Raw genomic sequence first — 8,392 nt, 5'->3', positions numbered from 1 at the left:
GCGGAACTACGAGGAAACTCATTCCGGGTCCTAGGCCCTGTTCTCGCGCCAGCTCGCGCGCCCCCGAGCAGGCGACGGAGCGGTGCGCCACCCGAGGTCCCCGTCGGAGCAAGGCCCCGCCGCTGCGCACCCTGGGAAGTGAAGTCCGCCCTGAGCTTAGCCGGAAGGCGGCGTCTGGCGGAGTGGCGGGCGGGAACACGTGGATTTGGGACCGGCGGAACTCAGCCTGTCCCAGGCCTACCGCGGCTGACAGGCACTCCCAGGCACACCGATGGTGGGCGCTGCGGGGCAACTCCCTGGGAGGATGCGACTCAGGGGGCCTTTGGGTGAAGATGCGAGCGGGGCTGGAGAAGGGAGGGAAAGGGGCCGGTTCACTTCGATGCTTTCCTGCTGGCACAACGTCAAAACCAGGGAAGGAGTTATTTTTGAGGAGGCCAACCACACCACCCTGAGAAGTTAAGAGCGGGGCTTGTAAGCCTCAGGAATAAGAAGATGGGTGGTTTTCGGCACCACTCAATAAGCAACCAGGAAATCACATACCATGGACAGTGCTCGGAGGAATTTCATAAGTTTCCTTTATGTATACGACAAATAAGAGCAGCGCACATTTGAGTTCTGGGGCAGTATTTTGCCTATCTTCGGTTCAGTTTTTTCAACAACTCAGAGATAGATCTCAGAAGTCTCTCTGCCTTTCACCCCTTAAGTTGTCCTTTTATTAACTCCTGCCAGGTATCCCAACCAGGAAGGAAATAATACTGATTAAAAACTAGGTTGGGGTTGTGGCTCAGCAGTAGAGCGCTCGCCTAACGCATGCGAGGCCCAGGTTTCAATCCTCAGCACCACATAAAAATAAATAAATAAAATAAAGGTATAAAAAAAGAAAAACCAAAGGACTTCTATATGTATGTTCAAATGGAGGAAGCTGGCATTGGAATAACTGTTGAGGCCTGAGAAGGTCGATGAACACTTCTCTGAGGGAGAAATTTGATCTGAACTTGATGAATAATGAGAGCCTGGGGTAGAGGGGGGTTCACTTAGCTAGCAAGCAAAGTCTAGTGGTGTTACTGCAGTTGACTGGTGACAGTCCTTGCTTCCCAATGTTGAAGAATAACACCAGAGAAGCCCACGAGGCAAAGTCAGAGTGGAAAATTAGAAGTTTATTAAAGGACAGCAGAAAAGACTTTTCCCATAGGAAGAAGGGGACCCAAGAGATGGAATCCGTCGAAGTATGGTTGTCTCTCCATTTTATAGTTTTCGGTAATAGAATATAGGTGGGAAGGCCAGAGGGGTGGGACACAGGTGGGCCAAAGAACTAATCTGGGCACTTTCGAATCAGCATCTTCAAGGCTGCTGTTCATTAACATTGAGTTGCTCAACTTTTCCAGAAATTCATTCTTTTTTTTTTTTAAATATTTATTTATTTAGTTAGTTAGTTTTTGGCAGACACAACATCTTTGTTGGTATGTGGTGCTGAGGATCGAACCTGGGCCACACGCTTGCCAGGCGAGCGCGCTACCACTTGAGCCACATCCCCAGCCCCAGAAATTCATTCTTAACATGGCTTCCATTTTAGATTTCACTGGATATTAGACCCGATTTACCTAACTAGTGCCTAATTTTAAATCTGGCTTCAGTGGGACTCTCCTCACTCAGCAAGTTTTTATCAAGAAAGTGCTTGAAGAACATTAGTTATTTGTAATCAGTTTAAGGGGATCTACATGGGGTAACGAAGAGGGAGGGAACAGATGAGATTTGAAAAAACAAGTTGGGAACACTATACTCTAGGAGTTTGTATATTATCCTAAATGCCATATAAAGCCATAATGAGGTTTCAAGTGGGCAATGATGGTTGCATTTGCATTTTAGAAAAAAATCAGTAGGGCTGGGGGTGTGGCTCAAGTGCACTCACATGCGTTTGGCCCTGGTTTGATCCTCAGCACCGCACCACATACAAAGATACTGTGTAGGCCGAAAACTAAAAAATAAATATTAAAAAATTCTCTCTGGCGTGCTCGCTCTCTCTCTCTAGCGCTCTCTCTCTCTCTCTCTCTCTCTCTCTCTCTCTCTCAAAAAAAAAAAAAAGAATACATTAAAAAAAAATCTGTAGCACTGAAGGAAAAAAGGGTAGAGGGAAGAAACATTTGGAGGGAGGAAACTGGAAGCCAAAATAAAGTGACTGATTCTAGGCCTGGACCTAGGGTGTGAAATATTCTAGTTCAGGGTAGTTTAGAGCCAAGTAAGGATGAATCTGTGGGAGCCAGTTACAGTGGGCTGGAAGTTTCTCTAGTGGAAGATGGATGAGAGGGAGTTAGGAGCACAAATTCTGGAGTAAGACCTGGGTTCAAAAGTGTTTATGTCTCTTTCTAGTCATGAGGTTTGGCTTCTTTTGATATAGATTTTTTCCAGTGAAAGACAAACTGAAATAATACTTGAGTAGGACTTGGCCTTGAGGCTGCAACTTAATTGGTGTGAGTTTTCTTCCTGCTTCCAATCCAGAGCTCCTGTCTTCACCCCAGGGTTTCCCTGACAGAGGAAGAAGCCACTCATCAACAATAGTTCCTGAATATGCTTCACAAACCCTTGAGAGGACAGATGGACTGAAGAAGGCGCTGAGGAGAATTCGGGACATTTCTGGGAGCCAGACCAAGAGTATCTGCAGGAGATGTGGATGGTAGTGCAGGGTAGCTTAGAGCCAAATGGGGATGAATCTGTGGGAGCCAGTTACAGAAGGGTTCTTACCTTAGAAACAAGACTAGGACACACAGGGTCAGAACCTACCTGTGACAACTTTGGTGGGGGTCTGGAAAGATTTCCAAAGTCAAAGAAAAAGGATAGGAAACTTCTTGGGGCCACCTGGAATCACTACCAATACAGGTTCATGTCAAATTATCCATCTAAGCCAGGTACATTGGCACATGCCTGTAATCCCAAAAGCTGAGGCAAGAGGATTGCAAGTTTAAGGCCAGCCTCAGCAACTCAGTGAGACTCCTGTCTCAAAATAAAAAATAAAAAGGGCAGGGAATATGGCTTAGTGGTAGAATGTTTCTGAGTTCAATTTCCAGTACCACCAAAAAAAAAAAAAATTAGACAATACCTATTTATCACCTGTGTATTTACTTATCTCAGAAACATTTCATATCTATCTATCTATCTTGGAAGCTTTTCAGTCTAGCAACATAGTGTGAATTTGGTCTGCAAAACAAGAGGAGAGGGCCTGGGGTTGTGGCTCAGTGGTAGAGCATTTGCCTTGCATGTGTGAGAAACTGGGTTTGATTCTCGGCACCACATATAAATAAGTGAATAAAATAAATGTCTGTCAACAACTAAAAAAAAACAAAACAAAACAAAAAAAAAAAAAACCAAGAGGAGAGTCTTTCTGCTTGTAACTAAGAATTCTCAGGGAAGATCACCTCTAACTTCCACTTATCACGAAGGTTGGATACAGGCAATTTTCTTTGTAGCCCCCTGGTTAGGTAGAAGAAGCAGGTTTATTCCCTCCTATCTTATACTTGGGATTGAGCCCAAAGTGCTCTCCACTGAGGCACATCCCCAGCCTGGAGGTAGATTCATTTCTAATTCTCTAATTCCCCTCACAATCTGGACATAACTCTTTGGGGTCCTCAATTTATGGAGAAGGTTCCAAATAGACTTCCCATGGTGAATGGGACTTGGATTTTGTATTCTTTCTCATAAGTTTAGGAAACCCTTGAAAACTCCTGTGCAAGTTCACTACACATCGCTATAGCAAATGCCCTCAGAGTGAAAGGCAATTACAGATTTTTGCTTACCTTTGTAGCTTCCTGTTTTCATTTATTTTTTGGGCTCAATGTATATGCTTTTGCCAGCTTATGGATGCATTTAATTTTTAAAAATATATTTTGGCTTGTATTTTTTAGTTGTTCTCAGTAAAAAGTATAACCCAATCCCTAGGCCACTATGTTTCAAGAAAACTCAATGGGAAGTTTTCAGTCCTTATGTGAATGGATTTTTCTGCTGCATTTGTCCCTGTTGAGCACTTGCTCCCATTCTCCTGTTGTTGTTTTTTGTTTTGTTTTGTTTTCCCCCGCCTCTCTGATCAATCCTTTCTGGTCTCCTTCACCAGCTTGTTCCTGTTCCTTAACCTGTTCCAGGGCTTTAGTTTTGTATTTTTTAAATTGGTACCAGGGATTGAATCCAGGGGCATTTTACCACTGAGCCACATCCCCAGCCTCTTTCTTTATTTTATTTACAGATAGGGTCTCACTAAATTGATTATGGCCTTGCTAAGTTGCTAAGGCTGGCTTTGTACCCGTGATCCTCCTGCCTCAGCCACTGGGATTACAGGCATCCCCACCCTGCCCAGCTCTCCTTCTCTTATCCTTCCTTTTTTCTCACTCCCTTGGCTTTAAGCTGTAACTCCCAGATCTCTCTGGCCCAATTGTCCTAAATTATGGAACCACACATCCAGCTGCCTCTAACCTCTTTGTCTCCTAAAGGTCACAGACACTCTAAGTTGAACCTATACAGAACTAAACTCAAGATCTCTCCCATACCTCACATGCTAAAAGGAATATCCCCTGTGTTCCTAACCAGTCATCCAAAACAGATACCTGGAAGTCATCTCTTTCATCAGCCCTCACAACCAGTTTATAACCAAGTCCTGATTATTGTGCCTCATTTCTCTTCTGTTCTTACTGCTTCTGCCCTAACTCCACTGCCACAGCTTTAGCTGGACCCTGCTTTGTTCCTCCCTGTCCATGCTTTACAGGAGTCGTGATCTGCTGAAACACACTTCAACTGACCCCATATAAAACTGTTTGATAGCTCCCTGAGGACCACATCCAAGCTCCTTGGCATAACATTCAAGGTCCTTTATTATCTCTCCAGCCCTTTGTCTTGATGAGCACCCTCCTCCAATTCTACATGCACTTTCTGACAATCCTGAGAATATGCCAGCCTGTTTCACATTTCCTTGCCTTTGTTTATACTATTGCCTCAGTCAAGAAAGCTCTGCAATGCATGAAGTCCTGGGTTCAATCCTCAGTACCATTGAATGAATAAATGTCTGACAGTCTGGGTCCAATCAGGAGAGGGAAACCATGCAGTAAGCACATAGGGAAAGCTTAATATAATGACTTTGAATCATAATAGGAGATTGAAGTAATAAGGTGTTGATTAGCAAAAGAAGTAAGAGAACTCTAAGGAATATAAGAGTAGCAGAGTCTTGGGGCTGAGATAGAACCCAAGGAAGAGGCCCTCATTCCTCCACTCCTGTCTAAGACCAAGATCCATACTATGCCGAACAAACAGGACATGATGAATCTAGAGCTAAGAGGCAATAAAAGCAACAACCAATAACCTGTACAGGCCCAGTGCCTCGTTCACCTTTGAAGGATCAAATATTCATTTTTAAGATTCAGTTCAAATATTACTTCCTCCATGAAGACTTTCCCAGTCCCTTTTCCCTTTCTGTCCAGGTAGAACCAATTTCTCTTCCTTTGTTGAATGTAGACTTTCCCCCCTCATTGGCATGCATACTTGAACCCCAGTCATACTTCTACTGGAGGAACTTTCAATGGTTGATTTCTTTTCTATTTATCTACTTCCCCTCAGCATTGCCAGAAAAAAATCAGGACCCTCAGTTAAATTCAAATTTCAGATACACAACAAATTTTTGTATAAATATATCCCAGTCATTACATGAGACATTTTAAAAGAAAAGTATTTATCATTTACGTATAATTCAAATTTAACCAGATGTCCTGTATTTTTGTTTGCTAAATCTGGCAACATTACCCCGACATCTATTTCCAACTATGGCTTCCTTGATGGTAGAACATGTTTCTACTGATCTCTGAATCCTCACAGATAGCCTAATATGTGACAGTGCTCAATTAAAGTTAAGAGATTGGAGACATTTCTGGCTGCAGGATTGATATTAATTGGAGAGAGTTATGCAATAAACCATCTGAAAAATTATGAAAGCTTCAATAGAATGGTATTGGGGGTAGAGAAAAGGGAAAACACCTGCAAGATCTAGGGTGATCGGTGGTTGAGGGATGCGACAGAGCTCTAGAAGTCTAACATGTCGCTTAAGTTTCTGTCTTGTGTCATTGGATGGAATTTGGTATATTCGCCAAGGGGAGAATACTAGAGGTGGTGTGGAAGCTGGAAAGCAGGGAAGCTCATTGATGTGAGGTGCAGAACAGGGTAGAGAAGAGTGGAGGGTAGATGTAAAGGAGAAAACAGAAGATATCAAGACAGATGTATGAAGCTTGAGGTTTCCAAAGCTATGCAGGTAGACATTGAAATTACAGACTTGGGGCTCAGGAGAAAGGTCTAGGATGGAGATAAAGTGTGAGCATGGTTAGCATGGATAGGTGGTAACTGAAACCATGGAAACAGATAATGTTGCCCAAAGAGAGAGAGAGAAGAGTGGGAAGAGGAGAGAGTCAATTTCAGAGCCCTGAGAAACATCTAAGAGGCAGAGAGAGGAAGAACCCAAAAGTAGTCAGAATGAGCAACTGAAAGAATAGAAGGAAACCAGATGAGTATAAGATCAAGAGAGTCAAGGAGTTAGATGTGGTGGCACATGCCTGTAATCCCAGTGACTCAGAAGGTGAAGGCAGAAGGATCAAAATCTATAAGGCCAACCTGAGAGATTTAGGAAGACCATTTCTGAAAATAAAAAGGGCTATGTATATGGATATATAGCTCAGTGGTAGAGTGCCCCTGAGTTCAATCCCCCAGTACTCAGGAAAAAGAGACAGAGAGAAAGACAGATGCAGACACAGGGGAAAGCAGTTTTTTAAGGAGGGTTGACAAAATTGAGTGCTCCTGAGTGTTCAAAGTACTAAAGGCTGAGAAGTGGCTACTGGGTTTAGAAGGACAGGGTCCCTGGTACTTCAGCAAAAGCTCTTTTAGTAAAGGAGAGGTGGCAGCAGATATGTCTACCTACCTATGTAGATGTCACAGCATCATCTTTAAAATAATGAGGTATATTTGAGCCAGTATAAACAGAAGGAAAGGAGAGATGAGATAGAAAATGGTTGAAGCGTAGGGGGCATTGTAAATAGTTGAGTCAGAGAGCCCTGATATTGGAGCTGAATACACTTGGAGGAATCCAGCTACAAGAGGATATTCAACATAGTATAAAACAGGGCATGCCGCCACAACATGGGGACCATGCACTCCAAATGGACAGCTAAATGAGATTTGGAAAGTATGTGGACTCCAGGCAAGGTGGAGCATTCTTTTAATCCCAGAGACTTGGGAAGCTGAGGCATGGGGTTCACAAGTTTGAGGCCAGCCTCAGCAACTTAGCAAAGCCCTAAGCAATTTAATGAGACCACATATCAAAATAGGAAATAAAAAAAGGACTGGGGATGCAGCTCAGTGGTAAAGCAACCCTGGGTTCAATCCCCAGTACACACACACACACACACACACACACACACACACAGTCTGTGCAACTCCCCTAAAATTGTTTACCTGTTTTACGTTATCAGTGACATTTCTAGCATTTTGGTGGGAAGAAGGTCATAAGTTTCATCAGATTTTCAAAGGACTTCACAACTCCAAAAATAGGTTGAGACCCACACAGATTCTCCTAAATCTTTTCTGATCACTCAACTTTCTCTCTAACTTCTCCTTATCAAGATGAGACTTCAGTCAGCTAGTCCACACACACTGCATCACAGGGATCTTTAGCCAGGAATAAAATGGCAATCCCTGGATAGGAAAGTCATTGGTAAGGGCATCTTCCAGACCAGGCAACTGCAGACAGCGGGAGTAAGTAGAACCTGGAACTATGTATTCTGGATGAAATGCACATAGACAGGAGTTTGAGGTATTCTCTGAGCTGGAAAAAACTGTCATTTCAAAGCTGCCTATTATTTGTTGTCTTGCAAGAGGTGATAACTTGATATTCCTTTTTTAGAGACCATGCCCTAATTTTGGGAAAATCAATCATCGGGCAATGTATTTTTGCAAATGTAAAACAGAGATCAAAATAAAAAATGGAGATAGCAGAGCCATGGAATTGACAGGATATTCTCAATATTCCCACCCAGCCTTCTAAATACTGTATGATACGGATATATTTTCTGTGGGGTGTGTTTGTGGAAACTGAGGATCCTAAATCAGTTTAAAGGCAGAGATAGGGACCAAATGGATATTTGAGAGCAAAAAAGCACCAAAGTTTTGGTGCATATAACTGGGGCAGAAGGAGAGACAGGCACAGTTTACCTCCTTGACCCAGAATAGGCCCTGCTTTCAGAGCTCTTGTGGCTCCTCACTAGCTTGGGAGAAGTAGCTTCTTGCCAAAGCAGGCAGGCACATGGGAAGAAATTTGTCAAGTGTTAAATGCCTGGGATCCCACCCCAACCCTGTCTCACTCATAAGGTGCTCTCAT

The sequence above is a fragment of the Ictidomys tridecemlineatus genome, chromosome 11, assembly GCF_052094955.1.
Source record: "Ictidomys tridecemlineatus isolate mIctTri1 chromosome 11, mIctTri1.hap1, whole genome shotgun sequence".
NCBI classification, from domain to species: domain Eukaryota; kingdom Metazoa; phylum Chordata; class Mammalia; order Rodentia; family Sciuridae; genus Ictidomys; species Ictidomys tridecemlineatus.
The sequence above is the reverse complement of the archived record's forward strand: the minus strand, read 5'-3'. Positions refer to the sequence as shown.